This window comes from Chelonoidis abingdonii, chromosome 9, assembly GCF_003597395.2.
Source record: "Chelonoidis abingdonii isolate Lonesome George chromosome 9, CheloAbing_2.0, whole genome shotgun sequence".
Lineage (NCBI taxonomy): Eukaryota > Metazoa > Chordata > Testudines > Testudinidae > Chelonoidis > Chelonoidis abingdonii.
In genome coordinates, this window is record NC_133777.1 from 73,338,420 (window position 1) to 73,360,227 (window position 21,808).

Consider the following 21,808-nt stretch of genomic DNA (forward strand, 5'->3'; position numbering starts at 1 on the left):
AAGGTACAGTACTTTGACAGTATTTACTATAAAACACACAACACCCAGCATGGTGCTTAGGAGCCTTTTGGATGTTAGATGTTTACAATACAGTTGAAGAAGGTATCATTTTTGCTTGTTTAGAAAGAATGAAGGCATCTCCTGTGGGGAATTTGCTACTCACTACGTTTTCTTTATTCTAGAGAACCAATTACAACTCCCTGAAAGAACTCTGGGCTTGATTTCAGAGATTATATTAATCAATTAACACTGTACCAGCCTCTAAGAATTTGTAAGATGATAATTGCTAGTTATCCATGATTAAAGGGACAATGCCATGATAGAAATGATGAACCCTTTTCAGTTGGTCTAAATCAAACCAATTTACACCAGTTGAGGTTATGGCCCATGATCTACTTAAAATCAAATTACAAATCCATACCACATTATCCCTTTTATTTTTAAAACCGGAAGAGCATTCAGAATATCAATCGCTTTTCACCTTTTCTGCTTTATACTTTCGTCATTTTAGTGTACCTGGCCAGCTTCACTTTCTGTTTCTAGTCAGTATCCATTTTCTGTTCTCTTGCACTAATTATCAAAAAGTCTTTGGCTTTCCAGTGCTGCAGAAGAAAGTTTATTTCCAATACAAAATACTTCCTGTCATATTTAAAAGTCAAGTTATTGAGACAGATTTCTTTTTCTATTCTATTTTATTAAATCTTTTGTTTTTTAAAAAACAAACCAAACCAAAACCGACAACCTCAAACATCTCCCTGAACTAGAGCTGGGTGAATATTATGTTGAAATACATGCTTTGACAGATTTTGCCATTTTTGTGGGGGTAATCAAATAAGAACTAATTCGATTTTCACCTTTGTAGCCATAAAAGTACTCTAATCTGGGGACCCACTTTACAATGTCTGAGAACTTGGGAACAAGGCAGAAACACCATCACTTGACTGATATGATGGATCCTATTCTATTCTAGGACACTTCTGTTCATTATTAGTTGAGAGAGATGAGACACTCCTCCTTGCCTCCTCTGCAACTGCAAGCTACTAATGTTCCTTGCATGACAGTATAGCCTAGTGGATGGAGCACCAGTGTGATATTCAAGAAACTTGCGTGCTAGTCCCAGCTCTGTCACTAGCCTGCTGGGTGATGTTGAGTAAGTCATTTGAGCTTTCTTGGTCTCAGTTTCCCCAGCTGCACAGTAGGGATAGTTATATTTCCTTTGTAAAGTGCTTTGAAATCTTCTTGATGAAAAGCACTACATAAGGGTTAGGTATTATTGTTTATACCCACAAGGCTACCAGACAGTCTAGGAATGAGATTTGAATTCATATCCCCTGTAGGCCAGTGTTTTCCAAGCTTGGGATGCTGCTTGGGTAGGGAAAGCCCTTGGTGGGCCGGGCCAGTTTATTTATCTGCCGCGTCTGCAGGTTTGACCAATTGCGGCTCCCACTGGCCGTGGTTCACTGCTCCAGGGCAATGGGAGCTGCTGGAAGTGGCGTGGGCTGAGGGACGTACTGGCTGCCACTTCCAGCAGCTCCCATTGGCTTGGAGCAGCGAACCGTGGCCACTGGGAGCTGCGATCGGCCGGACCTGCGGACGTGGCAGGTAAACAAACCAGCCTGGCCTGCCAGGGGCTTTCCCTACACAAGCGGCGTACCAAGTCTGGGAAACACTGCTGTAAGGCAATGAAGAGTGCTAACCATTGATACAGCACAATGCCTCTTTTAGCTCCAAATGGACAGCTAGCTGTGATACGTATTTGTCACGTGTTCTCAGATGGATACCTTCATTTTTACAATGCAGTTTGCCCACCATGTGTGTGTTATCTGTAGAATGGGTCAAAATTTTTCACAGAATTTTTTCCAGCTGGAAAATGTGACTCTGTCAACATCAACATTTTCTGTGCAACAAGGTTGACTGGGCCACCACTTTTCACTTTTCCAATCAGGAGAATGGAATAAAAAAGCTGATTTTGAGTTGACATTTTGAAATTAGATGATATTTTCATTTGGAATGTGGATTTGAAACAAAAAAAAACCCTCATTTGGAAATGTTGGATGGTTTCATTTTGATAGAAAACATTAACATTTTTCCCTGGCCACATTTTGGATTAAAAACTTTTTGGAATTTTTCATTATGTGAATTTTTTTGGTAGTTTGACTTTGCCATTCTGATTCAAAATAGAAACTACTTCTAAAATGACAAGGGGGATGAAAAATCCCATTTCCTGACCAATTCTAATTATGCGCTTTCCCCAGAGGAAGTGCAGTAGCAGAATCTCTTACCTGGTGAGAATGGATAGGGAAGATTTTTTTTCCAGTAAAAATAGCAATAGAATTTTAAGCCATATCTGAAACTGAGGTATAGGAAAGCCTCCTTAGAGGTCATTTCAGTGCTAATGGAGGTCAGAATGAGTTCTATTTGCAGGGCTGCCCAGGAACATTAGCAGAGTCTGACAAGAAACACAGTTTATCGACTTTCTAATTTGACCACACAGATCATGAAAGACCCACAGCTGATGCCTGAACAAAGAGAGGTGTTCAGATCAAATGCTTATTGTGCTGCAGCAGTCAATGAAGGCCTGAGTGAGGGATTTGGGCTTTGTGTTATCTCCTCACCTTCACTCCACCAGGGCTCTCTCACAATCGGATTCAAAGCTCCACCATCCCCTCAGTGTCAAAGTGGATTATGGTTTTTAAAAGAGCTCAGAGCCAGTAATCCGAGTGCTCAGAGCCCAGATTCTCAAAAGAGGTCAGCCCCGCCATGCATGTAACATGCTCATCGACCCTGCTCATGGACTGCTGAGCCCTTCTGAAAATTCTGGCCACGATGCCATTGGTTGCATGGCCCTTGGCAGATGAGTCAGGAGGCTGATCTCTGTTGGGCTCGACACAGTCAATAAATGGAGGTGTTTGCCAGTCTTTGTAGATGCTCGTATAACACACCAACACAGGATGTGCAGTCACATCTCTTTCTAGTGTCTGGACCCAGAGACTATAAAAGCCTGCTGCTTACAGATAAAAGGAACCTCTTTTAGCTCAAGTAGGTCTTATGTGCTGAAGTTCCCAGGTTCCATCTCTGCTGTGAAGCGTGGTGCCTGTACGTGAATAGCCATAGCTTGTTACAACATAGGACTAAACCTCCTGTGGACCTCACATACTTGGGACTAGCTTAACAGCTGGATGGCCTGATTTTCCAAAGTGCTGATCACCAGGCAGTAAATAGTGAAATCGGTGGGATCTACTGGATGCTCCACTCATATGGAAGTCAGGCCAGGAGTGCATAATGCAGTGGCTTCGTGCATCTGATCCTGTCTCCCTCCAACAGATGACTCCACTTAAAGGAGTTCTTTCAGGGCCACCCAGAGGATGGAGCCTGGGATCTTTGGCAGCGGGGAGCCCCTGCTTCAGCAGTAATTTGGTGGCGGGGGGTCCCTGCTTCAGCGGTAATTTGGCGGCGCTGCCAAAGACCTGGAGCGGAAGAAGCTCTGGGGCCCCTGGAGCAAATGAAGGACTCTGCTCCAGGGGCCCCAAAAAACTCTCGTGGGGCCCGCCTGGGGCCTGGGACAAATTGCCCCACTTGCCCCCCCACCCCTGCCCCGGGCGGCCCTGAGTTCTTTAATGCAAATAATGGAGATCTGAGTTCTAAGACGTTAAGTACCACAGTGTCTGTAATATATATGGCCACTTGTTTTTATATGAATTCACATTTAGCTCTGCATGTGGCCCTAGTTCTGACCTGCTCTCTCTCTCTCCATATATATATATCTGTGGTTTAATTTAATTCTTGGCTTCAAAGCAGGTAGGTGGACAAGGGGGAATGCATTGTCAGAGGATTGCTATCAGGTCGACAAAATTAAAGTGCTGTGAATGCAGGAGAAGCTTTTGAAGCAATAGGTCAGAGCATAACTGTGTGTGTAGAACTGGAACTCTGTGCTAAGCAGGAAGGAGAATGACAGTTCAGTCTGCCATTTATTGGCAACAGGGTGACTTTTCAAATTGGAGTAATTAATGCATTTGATACCTTTGAACTGGAGCAGAATGAGTACTTTCCCACTCCTGCCATCACACTGCCTAGTGCAGAGCCTGTAACTGCCAGCTGGAGGATTTCTCTCTTCTATCCAGAAGGGCTATAGGGGATAAAGGAGCAGTTTCCGTAATGAACTCCTATGGTTGTTGCTGTGTTAATTAGTGGTGGAATCTAGGATGTTGGCAAAAAGGTGTTACAAATTGGCCACAGATGCAGCCAAAGCTAGAGAGGTTGTGGGTGAATTTCATTAGCAAAAATCAGCTAATAGATCAGTCCAAGCATGAGATCTTTGAATAGGAAATACTGGGAAGGTTTTCTCTACTTGTCTGCATGACTTTCACGACACAGGGTTTCCCTGCATAGTTTTGCTCTGTGTCCAGCTGGCATGGTTTGCTGTCTCGTGAACCTGTCCTTCTGGTCATTCTGAGTCCACCATGTCCTATAACTCTAGAAGACGAAGCACAAGAGAGTGTTGAGTTTGTTTTTTCACGTTACTTTCTGTTCAGCTAAAAGACTGCTTCTAGCAAGCCTTACTTGTAAAGCCACTGCTATGTCTCCATGATAATAAGATTCAGACATGCGTCACTGTTCATTTTCTAAATGTTCCAGGTAGCCAGATGTTTTCCTTGGGGGTGGGGCTTATAGAAAGTGCAAATGATTTGGACCCAGGTGCTGAAAGCAAGATCACCCATTTTGCAGAAGATAGAAAAGTGAAGAAAAGTAAATAAAGAACAAAATGAGCCAGGCTCCAAAGGTAGCAGGCAACTTCTGTGACTGGGCCAATGCGGTTCAACATCAAGCGATTTATAATTGTCAGTCTGAAAGCAAAGATTAAATCAGGGAAAAAGTGAACCTAATGTACCAGTTTTCTGCCCAGCTTCCTTATCTCGCTAGGTCTCTTTGTGTTATTTCTTTGTCCTTACTAGCATGTGCAACCCCTCCCCATTTAACACCATCTTTGAATTTCATCAGTGTCCTGTGCGCTTCCTTTCAGATAATTCACAAAAGTGTTAAAGGAGAAGAGATCAAACAGTGGGCTCTGAGTTACCCCAGCTGGCAGGCAGCTCACCCCACTCAGGACACAGCTTTATTCCATGACCCTTTGTTTATACCCTCTTAGTCAGTTTTCAGTCACAACGTAGTGTTCCTACTGAAGCTGAGTAAGCTTTGGTGAGACGCTTCATCAACTACTTTACAAAAATCCAATAGCATTACCCCTGTGGGCATGTGACAGTGGCAGAGCCTCCCAGAAAGAGTTGCTTTCTTTTGAGATTAGTCAAAGAACATGATTAGAATAAGGAAAAGAATATCACTAAGGATAATATCACAGTCTCTCTCCGCTTCAGTGGAGAACTTCTGCTTAGTAGCTTCCCCAGGTCCCTCCCTGCTACAGGGTTAAAGGAAAATGCTCCAGCTTGCATGGCAAGAATCTGTTCTTTATAATGCCCTTCGCAAAATGCTGCTGCTTGTTCATGGAGCTGATGCAGATTTCATTTGAATTTCACTCAGCCCTGCTGGAGAGAGAAGACACCTGAACCCAATACCTTTGCTTTTCCAGGGCCTGTTCCACAGTCTGTTAAAGTCAATGCAGGTTTCCCACAGACTGCGATGGGCTCTGGGTCAATACCCTAACAATTGCTATGCCACACTGTGAAAAAGTTTAACCCCTCATCATCCAGGTTTGCACGCCGGTTCAAAATAAGGATTTTGCTGTCTGAAGTGTAGGTTTGTCCAGCCAAAATAAAAAAAAAATCTGTTCAAAGGTCTGCAGGATTAGAAACTTTCTGAAGGAAGCTGTTCCCCTCCTGAGTCACTGACATTAGGAAAAATTACAGGTGGCCCTAGGGCTGAAGCTCTCCAGGTCACCAAATTAAAATGCCATCTGTGGTGGGATTCCACATGCATTAACCAATTCCACATATGAGCAGTGAGATTTGTTCAGGGCAACTGAGCAATAAAAGCTTTTCCTGTAGCACGAGGCAGGGCCTAAAATAAACATCCCTTTTGAGGACACCTAGCTGCCTGCATCCTTCTTAAGAACTCATGCTTGGGAGAGACGCAAGTATCTTCTGAAGCAATATTCCCAACTGTCAAGGGTGGAGTGGATTAGATCCCCATTATGTCATTGCATCAGCCTGGTGATGACACGATAAATTAATAAGCAATACCTCTAATAATTAGCAACATCTGTGACTGAGTTTCTTCTGTATGCAGGAAGCTTCCTAAGAGGGGCTGAGTACTAGCAGTGATTCTTGTGGCGGCTCAGATCCTTGCTCAGCATTTGTCCCCCTGTGATTTGGCTTTGGGCTTTCGAGTGTACATCAAACAGCTGATCTGCTGCATTAAACATCACTGCGGCATTCAATTTAAGCACAGTTGCTCTTTCAGTATGTCTTCTATCCTCCAGTGTTTAAAGGAAAGAAGGTGGGGTGAAAAGGGGGCTAGGGTTGAGGCAACATTTAACCCTTTCTGCACCCTAGGGGCACGAAATATACAGAGAAGAAAGTGACCCCAGTGGGGCCCTATGGACTTGTGCTATATGTTGTGTTGTGTTTCATTCTAATCAACAAGTATACAAGCACCTGACTGGCCCTGATCCTGTCCCAAGAATGCATATGGGAGGGCAAGGGCTGGCTGCTCCTGGAACACCGAGAGCATTGCCATCTCTTAGATTTGCCCTGCAGAACAAACTCTTCCACCTCATAGCACCTTAATATTATGATGCCACATCATGATACAAGGTCGCCATGATAATCCATGGAGTTTCTCTGTCCCACAAGCCCACCTGGCAGGACTGACCTGTGAAACTTGAGACAGTCCTGCAAAATGTGAGACTTGTGATAAACAATCCTGATTCTAAGATGCTAACATCATAATTGACTGTGATTTCACTTCTGATCCACTAACATTTCACAATGTCTATCCTCACCTGTATGCTGCCATTAGGTAATGGGAGTCATGTGTTTCCTCTAATTTTTTCCATCCTTGTGTGGAATAAATTTTGTTATGTGCACTGAGGTATGTGGGGATGTGTGCCACCAGTAGAAACAAGAAACTTAGACATAAAATATATTTTAAAAAATTACCATAGGGCAGTGTTTCCCAAACTTGGGACGCCGCTTGCGTAGGGAAAGCCCCTGGGGGGCTGGGCCGCTGCTCCAAGCCAATGGGAGCTGCTGGAAGTGGCGCGGGCTGGGACGGTGAACTGCGACCAGTGGGAGCTGGGATCGGCCGGACTTGAGGACGCTGCAGGTAAACAACCCAGCCCGGCCCGCTAGGGGCTTTCCCTGATGGACCGTGTGCCAAAGGTTGCCGATCCCTGCACTAATCTCTGCCTGCCTTGGTTTCCCCCTATAAAATGGAGCTAATAAAATGTGACCACCTTTATAGAGTGCTTTGAGATCCCTTGATGAACAGTGATATACAAGTGAAAAGCTATATCACCAATGATTATTACTATTCACCCCAGGTACAGTGCAACACAGACAGGAATTTAACAGGACTGCTTGTGAATGACACCATTAGCCCAGTGTACAGGAGAAACATGACTATTCTCAAGAAGACATTTATATGGTGCCCAGGTACTGCATGGACTGGTATTTTAGCTGGCCCATGCTGTGCTGATGGGTCTCTGCTAAATAAGCAAATTTGTCAGGGTTGTGCTGATAACAGCATGAGCAATCACTGAATCAGGCAAATCAGCCCTGCCTCCTTATACAAAACATTTCTTGTTTGAAGTGCAGATGGAGCCAATTACAGTGTTTGTATTTATCCAGTGCTAGGGCTCCTGCCTTGCTCCCTATCTATATTTCATGAGTCCCTGGGCTCCCTGAGGCTTGCCGAGCTGTGCTCTGCCTGTAGTGTCTTTGAATGGCTTCTGAACTGGAAGAGGAATGGTGACTTAAGATTTCTGTAGGAAAGCACATGGACAGGTGAAATATGTGGGGATCTCTCCCCTTCTTGCATTGGATTTTGCCCCCAGTGTTCAGGGCTGGATGTCGTTTGGCTCTGGACTGGTGTCTTAAAATCTATCTGTATTCAGACATGCCTGAGTGACTGGCTGGTTTGCCCACTCACAGGTCATTAGGAAGAGTCAGAAAACAACCAGCTCTGCAGCACCGAATAGCAAATAAAAAATCCAGCGATTCAATGTCTTTCCCATCTTTTATTCATCTAGAGGTTAAATATGTAACAGGGCTATTATTAGCTCACCTAGCCCAGCTGTCTAGCCAGTGCGAGGATTATCCCAAAAGGACATTGAATAGCATTTTGTCCAGTCTGATTTTAAACCTCCCAAATGATGGGGTTTCTGTCATTTCCCATGGGATGCTGTTCTTCAGCTCAGTAGATCTCACTCTAAAGAGGTTTTTGCTGATAGCCTGCATTTGAATCTCTTGCCTTCATTCCTACCGGTGATGCCCCCACCCACATCTTTGGTGGATCCCCGACTAGTGTAAATGGATGTAGGTACACTGATGTCAATGGAGCTGCACCACCAGTTCAGAATCTGACCCCTACAGCACACTAAGGCCAGGTCTACACTTACAAAGTAGGATGACGTAGCTACCAACGCTCGAGAGTCGTAGCTCTGATGACTAGCCCCCAGTTTAGATGCAGCTTGGTCACTGGAGGAATGGTTCTGTGACTTAGCTACCGATGCCTGGGGTGGTGGAGTTCCTACAGCAAACCTCTTCCATCTCTGTAGACATGGTCTTAATAGCTCTCCTCCCGCCACACCAAAATGCCAAGCAATCATATCTCATTAAAAGAGAAGATCCCTGTCTCTTCCTGAACCCCCTTCTTCTGCTAGAACAGATGATGGATTTTTCATCAAAGTTGTCCTTTTTGACAGAAAATGGCTTTTTCTGGAGATGATGAAATTCAGTCCCTGCCTCTCCATGATTCCTGTTCAGAAAGCCCTGCAGGATGGCTCTTTCAGTGCAGCCAGAATTTGCTGCCCAGCATCTATTGCTGAGGCCGAACAGCATCCATTGGCCTTGTGTCCTTGTGAGTTGCAGTAGGAAGTTAGCGACACTCCAGATTCCAGTTCTGTCTATTCTCATACACTCACATGAACATTCAGCTGCTTCAGTGGTAGCAGGCCAGACCACATCCAGCGTGCACTTACAAATGAATGTAATGTATCCTTCCACCTGTTCCACTCCCTGGATCCCCGAGACGGAGCCCTGGGAATTACCTGACTGAGCTGGGGTCACTCATGTATCACTCACTCATGTCTCTCTGGGGGGGGTCCTGCTGAACTATTGAAAAGCCTTTGAGATCTGAGCGGATCAGAGCACAGGGTGATTTGGCTGCAGGCATTTCTTGGCTCATTAAGCAGTGACACTATCAAATGTTACTGTGCTACAGCTGTGTTTCGTGTCACTAGAAAATAACTTCCACCACCAGTCTTTTGGAAATTAACCTCCGAACTTGCAGTGACTAGGAAAGCATTTGTCTTCGAGGGTCCAAGTTCTGCTCTTAAATGTCAATGTAAATCGCTGTAAAGTGCTGAGAATCCTGGAGCAGATAATGTCAGGCTGGAATAACTCTGCTGAAGTCAGCGGAGGGTCATCAGTGGAAAAGTGGTGCATGTGAGAGAATTATCAAACCCAAGTGGGCCAAATTCTGGCAAGTTCAAACGCATGTCCTTCAGACTTGCTCCGATTCAGATCCAGTCCTACTCCTATGGTCTCGTTTGCTCTTTAGTGCCTCCCATTTTTACAGGTTTACAGTAAAGCAGGTAACATCAGAGGCCAAGACAACATAAATTATATCATCATTAATAATAACAGAGACTGTGTTGCACTGCACTCGGTGCTAGCTTGAAAGGACTCCACTCCATGGTAATAAAACTAAATCGGTCCTTTATTATGAGAAATATTTTGTTCTGAATGCTGCAACAGCTGCCAGCATTCCAGCCATGTGGTCACAGACTGAATTCCTTTTGCCTCCACCAAACTTGTTCCTCTTGCAAATTGTGCTCCACCCTCCAAGTTACATGCAGATTGCTGCACTGACAAGGAAGGTGACAGTAGCTTCTGCTGCTCTCACTTAAGGAGGTGCTTGGAAAGAACCAGGACTTGACTCTGTCTATGGGAGAATGATGCACAGAGCAGCAGTCAGAGTTCCAATACAGAAAATTAGCTGGTGGGATTTCAAGTTTCATTCTTAATGCTTCAGGAGCAGGTCAAAAGTTACATTGTACATTGCAGCCTCCAGGACAGTGCAAGCCTGGTGCTAGTGAGACTGCTGTGTGTATAGTAAATCCTGCAGTGGTGTCCCAGCACAAACTGAGTTAGACCCAGGTGTACAGACAACGATAGATACTGGAAGATGAAGCAGACCAGTAAGCATGAACGGCTGCAGTTATCTTCAGAAAGCTGTCCACGTCCCCACCCCCACATCCCAGTACTGTGGGATATAAAGCAACATGCACACACCATTCTTAGTCATGGGAAGCTTCCATGCTCCAGAATTCATCTGCCCATTAACTGGGAATGGAAAACTTGACTGTTTCTCTTAAGAAATAAAAGGTCCTTCTAAAGATCCTATTTAAAAGCAAACAACCACCCACCAAATACATCTTGTTCCCATTTCCAGGAGCAGATCCACTCGTGTCTGAATAGATTCAGGCTGTACTTAGACCTCTTTCAGTGCTGGGCTGGCAGGGGCAGAAAACACAACTGCCATGTAAATACCTTTAGGACGCAACTATTTGTGCATAATGCAAATCCACCCATGGGTCTCATCTGCACAAGAAAGGTAGACACTGAGCATTCCATAGTGACTACCAGGGTCCCCACCTCCATGTCTCCTAACGCCAGGCCCAAGAGTGAATCTAGTGCTGGTGCAAAGCACCAGATTTACAGCCATGGAGTATGATGTTTTCTATGGTGTAGCATGGGCAATGGTGGTGCCAGCTTCCCCCACATGCCAGCTCTGCCAATATCCCTTACCTATCTATATTAGGTGCTTATCTGGCCCTCTGTAGTATCTGAGAGCGTCACAACTTTTAATGTATTTACCCTTGGAACACCTCTAAGAGGTAGGGAAGTACCATTATCTCCATTGTAGAGAGGGGAAAGAAGGCACAGGGAGACTAAGTGACTTGCCCAATGTCACACAGGAAGTCTGTAGCAATGCAAGGAGTTAAACCCAAGTCTGCAAAGTCCTACCCTCAAGCCTTAACCACTGGACTATTCTGCCTTCCTCTGTGCTCCCTCACGCCCAGTAGGACCTGTGGCAGGGGAGGCAGGGATGTTGCTAAGATTGCCGAAAGGGACCTGTTACTGCCAATTGTGGCAAAGAGGTTTAGTACTTCTGGCTGCTTCTCTTCCAGAAACTGGAATGAGACTCACCAGCTCATTTCACATAGGTCATCAAACGGCCAGCCCAGAGTAATGGCTTTTGCTCGCTGTTGATCCAGATTAGATTAAAGGTGCTATATGTGTTATCAAGCCTGAGAGCCATTCTCCAGTTCCTTACATTACGCTTTGACTGATGACTCCTGAAAATCATCTCTCCCCTGCTAGCTCTCTGTGACAGTATGCCATCCTTCCTTCTCAAATGTTACGCGTGTAGTCTGGCTTGAAGTATTCATTGTCCCCCTGAAATTCTCCAGTGAATCCCCCTGCCTTGTCACGTCTGTGTCACTTATTAACATACTCTGCTGCTTGGCTGCTTTCTCACCCAGCATGCCTCCTGCCAGCACTGTCCTGTATTTATTTTATCTCAGCGCCATTGGGAATGTGACAAGTCATGTTTTTCTCTTCCTTTGCAGAAGTAAATGCCACTTATTCTGATATCGCTGTCTTGTGGTGTCCTTTCTGCCTCAATAGCTTCAGTTCAGTTACAGGGCACGCTAGAAAACCCCATGACAGCCATTCTGATGCTACTCTCCAACCTTCCTGTCAGAGCCACGCAGGGATTATCATACAGAATCAGGCTAGTGAATTGAGTAGTCCAGGATCCTGTCTCCAACAGTGGCCAGTGCCAGCTGCTTAAGAGGTCGATGCAAGAAACCCCACCGCAGATAATTATGGAATAACCTGTCCCAAAGGAAAGTTTCTTCCTGACTCCCGTCATTTAGTGGCTGGCTTATGTATTGAAGTATGAAGGTTTATTTTCCTTCTAAAAAAATAAATTACCCTATTCAATGTAAATGTGGAAGTTCCCATTAGCCATATAAATGTCCAATACCTATTTTGAATCCTCTCTGCCTCCATGATATTGGGTGGCAAGGAGTTCCACAGGTTAGTTATATTGTGTAATAGGTATCTCCTTGTATCAGTTTTGAAATTGTTGCCTTTGAATGTTCTTGACTGTCCCCTTGTATTGTGAGGCAGTAGATAAGAGTGCCTGATTTTTCTTCTCTAGCCCATTCCTATCTTTTCCATGTGACCATTACGTTTCCTGTCATAGTGCCAGCAAGAACACAGAGATCCAGCCGGGGCCAAAGGGAATGCTGCTGACATTTCACTGACATACATTTGTTGCTCTAACTTGTCTCCCACTACCAGCTGTTATGGGGTCCTTGGGTGCTCTGCTATTACAGCTGCCTGGCCTCGGGTGCAATCTGCAGACGTGTACTTTTGGGGCATTCTGCAAAGATGCAGATGTACTTTTTCTCCCTGCCGAAAGGTTACAAATCAGTTCAGGGTCTGAGTGACAAATGAAGATTAAGGCTGTTCAAAATGGAAGGTCCCATGATCTCTGGCCCCTGCAAAGCTCACGATGTGCTGAATGGCAGCAGTGAGATTTGGGAACAATCAGCATGTCCCAGCAGGCACTTGCTTCTTCAGGATCAGTCCTCAAGTGCCAGATTCTGCCTGTGCTTATGTGGGTACACTGAGGAAGGTGGGAGACACTGGGAACTCTGTGCTCTTCCTTCCCTTTGCATACCTGTAGCGGGGGTCTCCAGAAGCAAGGTGTAGGTGCCTGGGATGCCGAGCACATCCTGTGGAGCCAAGCACCCCAAGGGGGAGAAGACATACCCGGTGCCTTCCTAAACAGCTTGCTGCCCAAAGCACCCTTCTAAAGGGAGGAGTACTTACTGATCCTGCTTCAGGCCCTGTTTTGCCTGCCTCAGTCGTGCACAGAGAATGGGCACGTTGGCACCTACCCTACAACCCAGCATAGCCCTAAAGCGACAGAGCCAAAATGGCCCTAAGAAGCCAGGGGAGGTCTGATTCGAGAGTATAGAATCATAGAACTGGATGGGACCTTGAGAGGTCATCTCGTCCAGTCCCCTGCACTCAAGGCAGGACTAAATATTATCTAGACCATCCCTGACGGGTGTTTGTCCAACCTGCTCTTAAAAATCCCCAGTGATGGAGATTCCACAACCTCCCTAGGCAATTTATTCCAGTGCTTAACCACTCTGACAGTTAGGAAGTTTTTCCTAATGTCCAACCTAAACCTTCCTTGCTGCAGTTTAAGCCCATTGCTTCTTGTCCTATCCTCAGAGAACAATTTTTCTCCCTCCTTCTTGTAATAACCTTTTATGTACTTGAAAACTGTTACAATGTCCCCTCTCAGTCTTTTCTTCTCCAGACTAAACAAACCCATTTTTTTCAGTCTTCCTCCATAGGTCATGTTTTCTAGATCAGTGTTTCCCAAAACCTGGGATGCTGCTTGATTAGGGAAAGCCCCTGGTGGGCCGGGCCAGTTTGTTTACTTGCCGAGTCCACAGGTCTGGCCGATCGCAGCTCTGACTGGCCGCGGTTCACTGCTTCACACAAATGGGAGCTGCTGGAAGCGGTGGCCGGTAAGTCCCTCGGCCCGCACAACTTCCAGCAGCTCCCATTGGCCTGGAGCAGTGAACTGCAGCCAGTGGGAGCCGCAGTCAGCTGGACCTGCGGAAGCGGCAGGTAAACAAACTGGCCTGGCCCACCAGGGGCTTTCCCTACACAAGCGATGTCCCAAATTTGTGAAACACTGATCTTGAAAACATGACCTATGAAGGAAGATTGTTCTAGACCTTTAATCATTTTTTTTGCTCTTCTCTGGACTTTCTTCAATTTGTCCATATCTTTCCTGAAACGTGGCACCCATAATTGGACATAACACTCCAGTTGAAGCCTAATCAGCACGGAGTAGAGCAGAAGAATTACTTCTCATGTCTTGCTTACAACACTCCTGCTAGTACATTCCAGAATGATGATTGCTTGTTCTGCAACAGCATTACCCTGTTGACTCATATTTAGCTTGTGATCCACTCTGACCCCCAGATCCCTTTCCACAGTACTCCTTCCAAGGTCGCCAATTTCCCATTTTGTACCTGTGCAACTGACTGTTCCTTCCTAAGTGCAGTACTTTGCATTTGTCCTTATTGAATTTCATCCTATTTACTTCAGATCACTTCTCCAGTTTGTCCAGATCATTTTGTTCATCATTTTGTTTTCAAGCAGAATATTAACTCACAGGGGGTCGGGGGAGGATCCAGTTGTCTGAATGGGGCTGAGTGCAAATAACCGACACCAGCCCACGATGCCCAGAATGCAAAGGAAGGAGAGACGCCTGCTTCAGTTGTAGGAAGTGTGCAGGGAGAGGGAGTTGCCAGCTGCCAGTTACCTCCCCAGCAGGCACTTTCTCTGAGAGGTTCTCTCAATCAGGCTAATTAAGATCGGAGCCCAGCTGCCTGCGTGTGAGCAAACCGAGCCTTCAGCCTGGTATGAAGGGCCCTCGGCCTAAAGAGCCCTGCCACTTGTCATGCGCCAGCAAGCTCTGAAGTGACAGTGGCAGCTGTGGCACAGGGAGGGAGCCAAAAACCCAGCTGAGCTAAGCAGGTGCCACTTCACCACTTTCAACCCATTTGAAATGTGCTTGGCCCATTGCAGGATCAGATCCTCTGATTACAGTTGTCTGCAGCTCTCTAGGTCCCACTAAGGGCTTTATCCCTGTTCCACCCACCTCTAGTAAGGCCATTATCCTGTAAAGGAATTTTGGTCTTATGACTCCACTGCAAGATGGAGCAGGACAGGAGGGAGATTGGGCCCAGATGAGGGAAAATCCTTTATTTCACTGTATTTGTACTGAAATGAGCAATCAGAAATTAATCCAGGGACTGTGCCCTGCTCTGCCACAGCTTCCCTGCACTCTGACTGGCTATTTCAGACCTCTCCCATCTCTTTATGGCCACCACAGACATGGCTGATTCAGCTGCTTTGCTTTACTCTCAATTATAAAATGCAAACATTAGTTTCACTCCCATCATGTCCCTTCCTAGTATATTTCATCACTAGACAATTTATCCTAAGAGGCATCATAAAGACTTGAGGGTACTTCCTTTGACTCAGTAGTAATCGTATCCCATGCTAATAAATTCCCCGCTCTCTTTATTACCATTGAAACAGGAAACACCACCACTCACCATCTCCATATCCTTACAACTGGCTACTGAAAAGAATCACATCATGTAACCAAAGTGATGGATGGGTAGAAGATGAATGGATCTACCATAGACTGGCTCTCTCCTTCCCAGAACACTGTATCTGGTTAGTTTACTACTAACTCTCACTCAGTTCCTTTTCGAAAGTCAATCACTTGGGCCTGTAGGTTCATCATGCCCGTTCTCCCAGCCCATGGAGATTTTTTAGGGGTGTTTCCCTCCCCCTTTTGGTTTACTTATTGCAGGTATTAGCATGGCCTAGGTGGGCCCAGGCCTGCCCCTCAACCCTAGACAGCACCCACTTCTTAAAGGAGTCCAAAGAGCCCATGGACACCACCCAGGGAAACTCTGCCCAGATGCGTGAAGTGATAAGAGACTGGAATTTTACTGCCAACATTTTGAGCCAAATCTTGATTCCATCAAAGTCAATGATCAAACTCCCATTGGGACAGGGTCTGGCCTTTATTTTAGTATTTATCAACCAGTATCTGCAAAGCGTTTAGGATGGTGCAGATCTCTGAAAATATTCCTCTATTCAGGATAGATTATTATGAAGCAATGGGACAGTTCTTAAAGGGACCCTGCCATATATTTTTGCTGAATATTTTTAAATCTTCATTTTTTTACTCTCAGATTTTAATATTATACTAACTACATCTTACATTTATAGGACACCTTTTATCCCAGCATTTTACAAAGCATTTGATCAGAAGTGTATTAGCAGTGATAGCCTACCAGCACATAGCAAGACTACACAGCAGTTTAGGACAGGAAGTGAAGAATGCTGTATTCAACTGAAACAGATGGGGCTATTTAAAGGTCAGAATGTAAAGACCCAAAGTAGATTTTGGGCAGAGGTTTGGGGCTAATGCCCTTACTCTGAAAAAGCCTCACAGGATCTTCAGTAACCACTAAAGGCATTGTTTTACTTCTCATTGCAAAGACACCACCACTGTCAGCACAGCTCCTCCTAACACAGTGCAGAAAGTTGGCTCACTAGTGATTCTTTGGGAAGAGCTCCACCTTTTGATTCCACAACCCCTCTTCCTACTATTCTCTTGGGTCACCCCTGCAGATACTAACGTAACTTGGCTTTGTGTATCTGGGGAGAGCTGACAGGACCTACGCTGGAGATAGCAGTGTTGTGGTCTGTGAGGAGCTCAGAGTGAGCCCCTCAAGGCAGCAGTGAGCATGCAGCAAAAATTCCAAAGTTCACTCCAAGTTCAGACGAGGGAAACATGAGCCAGGTCAAGTAAGATAAGAGCAGACCTTCATCTAAACCTCAACTCAGACCAAACCTTCTGGGAGTTGGGCAGGATTTAGCTGCTTTTTGTATTTGGTTTCATTGGTGTCCACTCGGTGGGTACAGCTGAGGTGAGAAGAGGAAATGCTGGAATACCAGGACCAACGCTCTTGGTATTTCTGACGGTAACAGGGCCACTGTCATTCATGGGTCCTGCAGCATCCCTGTCTCAATTTCCTTTTCTTCAGGGCTCCTCGATAAATTCCACCCAGGCTTTTCTCTGGGCCAATAATACCCTGGTTTATTAACATAGATCTCTCCAAATAAAGTCCTAAAAGACCAAATGAAAGTTCATACATTCTTCCATCCCCACTTTTCATCAAGCCCCTTCAGTCTTTCTACCTATTCTCTTTCAAGCCTCTCCCAGCCCCTCCTGCCTAGAGTCTTTCCCTACTTTGGCAAGCCACTCCCAGCCCTATCTAGAGGGAGTCTTTTCTCCCCTGGTGTCTCAAGGTCTCCCACAGGAGCCATCCTGCTCTCTGAAGGCCTCACTACCCAGGCCTCTCCCTTATCTAACCTGAAAGCCTGATTGAGTCACATGACATTCTTTGTTTTCCCCACCAGGGGAGTGAGTTGGCTGTACTATAGGTGAAGCTGATACTTCTCTTCCTTTAGAGGGCCAGCTACCCTGGGCTACTGAGTGGCTTGCAGAGACTCTGCTCCTGTGAGAGTGATTTCAGGGTCACAGTGGTCCTGATGAGCAGCATCTACAGTCTTGAAAGGTGAATCTCTGAACTTGCCCATCAATTGTTAAGGCTTTTATTTTTCAGCTATCGACAGTATCTATCTGGTCCTCATCTGAGCACCTCATACTGTTTAATTACAACACCCCTAGGAAGTAGGGAAGTGCTATTGTCCCCATTTTACACACAGGAAACTGAGGCACAGAGAGACTAAGTGACTTGCCGAAGGTCCCACAGGCAGTCTGTGGCATAAGAAGGAACTGAAGCCAGTTCTCCGTAGCCCCAGACTGACATCTGTCCTTCCTCTCTGTCCTAAGTAATTGATGCACATGCCGTGGTTTGTCCTGTAGAACACGGCTCACCTTGTTAGCCTTCTTATACTGAACAGAAGATTCACAAGTAAAGTATAAGCAAAAACAACCTGACTGCAACTCTCCCTGTACACAATACACCAATAGCTAAATAGCTAAACTGAAGTCAGGTTATCCACACCAAGGCCCCTCCCCACAAGCAATAAATAGTGGCTTCAGTCAGATGCAAAGTATCACTAAATCTGCCGGTGCCTTGGTAGGGATTCTGAGGATGTTCTCTTTGCATACACATCAAGTCGCTGTAGCATGGACTAGTGAATATATTGCAGCTATTCATTTCCAGAGCTGAAGCTTTTTCATCATTTATCTTAATGTCCAAGCTAGGCAGGAATTTACTAGATTGTATGGGAGGCAAATGCATATTCTTCTCACTGGAAATTTAAAATGTCTATTGAGTATTTATTGTGCCCTTCTAATGGCTCAAGACAACGTTATTTTCAAACTTCTGCGAGGATTGCATGGCAGACAGCACCTCATGCTGTGATCCCATCAGATCACATGAGCTAAATGGAGATGAACCTCATCAGTATATCAGCCAGGTTGGTGGTTCTAAACCTTTTTTCTTAGAGACTCTCTTGGGATGGATGACAGCCGGACATACCCCACCTTCCACTACTTACTTCCTCTCCCACAGACAATGTCCTTGTGTAACCCACACACGTTCTGGGTGTGGTGTTCTGTCCCATCTCATGGCACCAAGACCACTTAAAGAGAGATAAAATGAGCCTCCTCTACAGCCTTAGCTACAAGACAACTGGCTTTTAGCTCATGTGGTAGAGAGTCATGTACTAAACTTCTGAGGTCCCAGGTTCAATCCCAGCAACCAGTGTCTGTCAGTGTTATACCTGCACACACTAACTGATGCTTTTCTTTCCACTCTCTCTCCTCTTTTCTTCACTCTTCTTGTTGTGGTCCTACGCCTTTCCTACCCTGGGGTACTTTGTGCTTGCTTTGTCTTGTTCTTTGTTCCCTATTCCTTTGTGCCAACTTCTTCCTAGGTGGCTCTCTTCTCTCTTTCTTTTCCCCTTTTCCTGCCATCCTTTCCTCTTCTCATGTTTCCTATTCAAGAGTGGACTAGATGCTGCTCTGGAGGGAGGCTGCAGGGTGGAAGGGATAGTGAGTTAAGATGTCTGTGCTTATGGTTGAGCTGAGAGCCACAGGACCAGAGAGAAGGAATTTGGGCTGGCAGGATGCTGCCTATGCCAGCCAAATGAGCTGCTTTTATAACCAGCTGCCCTGAGAGCCACTATGGGAGCAGGGAGGGAATGCACGAAGCTGTTGAAAAGCCTTTGTCCAGCATGTTATAGGGGTGCCCTGTCACCTCTTCCTGTTGCTGTGCAGTGTGCTGGGTGCCACCTGCCCAGCCAGCTACCCCAGAAGCGGCTGCATTTCAGTGGCGCTGTATGTCTGTGTGTAGTTTGCAAAGCACTGTGGGCTCTTTTGAGTTGAAAGTTGATGTCTGAATGTAAAATGTGACTATAAAGAACACATCATTGTGAAAACAATAGCTGTGTAATGTTGCCTCGTGTGAGGCATTGGGTTATCTGCCAAGTCAATGCGGGAGCTTGTTCAATACCCTGAGGTACCTTTAACTACCTACCCAGTCATGCGAATAAACATCCTACCTTTGTGAATTTTAACAAAGAGGTTGTGTCAGCCAGGCCTGTAGGGACTTCTGCATTTTAGCCAGGCAAGGTGCAATTCCCAGAGCCGTTTCCACAGGCTCCTTTAGAAGGCAACTCACCATGTAGGTTTGTTTCTTTTGGAACTTGAACCCCAGGTGCAGTAATGTGTCTGACGCGCATGGTGAGTCTGACAACCAGATAATGGACTCTGCTTAGTGGCCATGTCTGCTGCAGCGTGTAGGTCCTATCAGCCAGCACACTGTCCCGCAACAGCATCCTAACAGAAAGCATGGCTGAATACTGATGAAATGGAAGCTACAGTCCAACACTTTTCCTGCTAAGTAACCTTGGAGAGAGCCTTACAAGTGAATGCCTGTTAAAATCTGCCACTTCATTGGCTTATACATCTGTATAGATAGAATGGATAGTGGACTTTGATTGCTAACATGGGCACAAGGCAGCTGTAGTCAGTTGACATGCTGCGGTAGTGGTGGGGTTACATAAAAAAAGAAAGCTATTACATTTTAGGTCTAGAACCTAGCTTCGTATCTGATCTCCTTCTTTGAATTGCAATAACTTTGCTCTCTGAGATTTTATTGTATAAGAGCACTGAAGGGAAACTTAAAACAGGAATCCTGTGAGATAGCATCATAGAAACATAAGGTTGGTTATGATTATTATGGGCCCAGGCATTTCTTGGAGTGAATTTGAATTCTGGGGCAGCTGGCTGGCTCTGTACATGTCACTGAAATTGGCAGTCTTTTCCTGAGACAATGCCTGAAAGTGAAGCCTGAAAAATGACTTTTGGTTATGAAATGTTTGTTCTCAATAGCAGGGAATAATTGCTAACAGTGAGATCTCTTAGCCTGCAGAAACTTCCCTCAGTGACCGAGTCATTTACAGTAATTCCTGCTAGAGAATGCAAGAGAGGGAACAATCCTGTACTGGCCTCTGAAGAGGCTCAGGATGACCACAAAGACACTACAGAAGGTCAAAGATCTGTCAGCGGAAGTCATGTGCATATGTGTGGGTGGGTGAAGAGGGGAAGGGAAAGGTGACAACAATCCTATATAGTAGCTGAGGCCCCCAATTTTACGTATAAGGAAGTAGCTCAGACACTACTACCACACTATGGTAACTCTTGGGAAATGATGACTTTAATGCTGCCCACCATACACAACCACCCCCACACCATTCATGGTGGGTTACTGCCGAAAGGCCTGGGGGAAGAAGCGTGGTTGAGGGAGGGATTTGAATAAAGTAATGGAGGTTGCTAGGGTCAAAAGGACAGGGAGGCAGTTTCAGGTATCAGTGCTGACCTAGCAGGAGGCATAAAGATGGGAGAAGGATACGGAACGGGGAGTTCAGAAGTGTGGCATGGAAGGAAAGCAGGCAGTGAATGGGGAGCAGACACAGTGCACTGTAAAGAGAGGCAAAGGCCAACACTGATATCTGACTAGCAGGAGACAGAATAAATGGAAGTATTTTAATTAGGTATTTAATAAAGATACCCGATCAAATGTGAGTCCCTTCTGATAGAGGGTAATTTGGAAGCCAACCCAGGATTGCAAGAACCTCCATGGTGGACTGTCACTGGAATGGATCTATTCAATATTGTCATGTCTGAATGGATTTGTCAATTAAGTGGCTCATTATTTTAATAACCCAGATTGAAAGGGTGGTGAAATAAGTCTGCCAATAAGGTAAGACATTCACTGTTAAGAAGGAATGTTTGACATGGGCGGAACTTGCTGAATTGCAGACAGTTGGTTCAAAGGCTGCTGTCTTATGGTCATATCGCCTTAGGCGGTAAACAGGTCAGAGCTCATGAACCAATGAGGGTTGGGCTTGGTTAAGATTCCAAGAGGAAACCTCCAAGGAATGCCCAGAGACTGGCCAGAAGAGGGATGGTGATCCAGTAAGCGGCAGGATTCATTCTGAATCCGTGCTAAGTCCGTGCATCAGCGTGACACTGGCTGGGTGCACCTTTCTGCTACAGGTGCTGTCTTTTTATGAGCTGTAGAACTGCAACAGCCCTAACTCCTTGCTCTTCAAAAGATGAAGGATGTTATAGTGCTAGCCTAGGACTTGAGGGACACGGGATCAAGGTCCTGCTCTGCTACAGACTTCCTGAGTGACCTTGGGTAAGTCACTTAGTTTCTGTGTCCCTCTGTTGCCCTGCTGTACAATGGGAGTAAAAGCACTGCCCTAACTCATGAGGGTGTTGAGAGGATAAATCCATTATAAGATTGTGAGGTGCTCAGATACGATGCGGGGTGGGGGGGCAGCTAAGTAGCCAAGATACATTTAAAGACACCATGGCACTTTTCTCAGGATTAAGGATGTTAGTCTCAGTGGCCTGGACAAACACCAGTTCAGACAATTACATTCTGGTTATTTCTATGTTT

General features: G+C 45.6%; 1 protein-coding gene across 4 annotated transcripts in view; it reads left to right on the top strand.

Moving 5' to 3' along the window:
• The window catches only part of SV2B (synaptic vesicle glycoprotein 2B), a 769,788-nt gene that overhangs the window by 17,854 nt on the left and 730,126 nt on the right, over positions 1–21,808 (top strand). The window contains exon 1 of one of the 4 annotated variants that reach the window (XM_075069701.1): positions 21,503–21,544. The exons of the other annotated variants lie outside the window; for them this stretch is intronic. The gene's annotated coding sequence lies outside the window, so the exon portion shown is untranslated. Of the gene's footprint in view, positions 1–21,502; positions 21,545–21,808 lie in introns of those variants that run through there. 4 annotated transcript variants of the gene reach the window in all.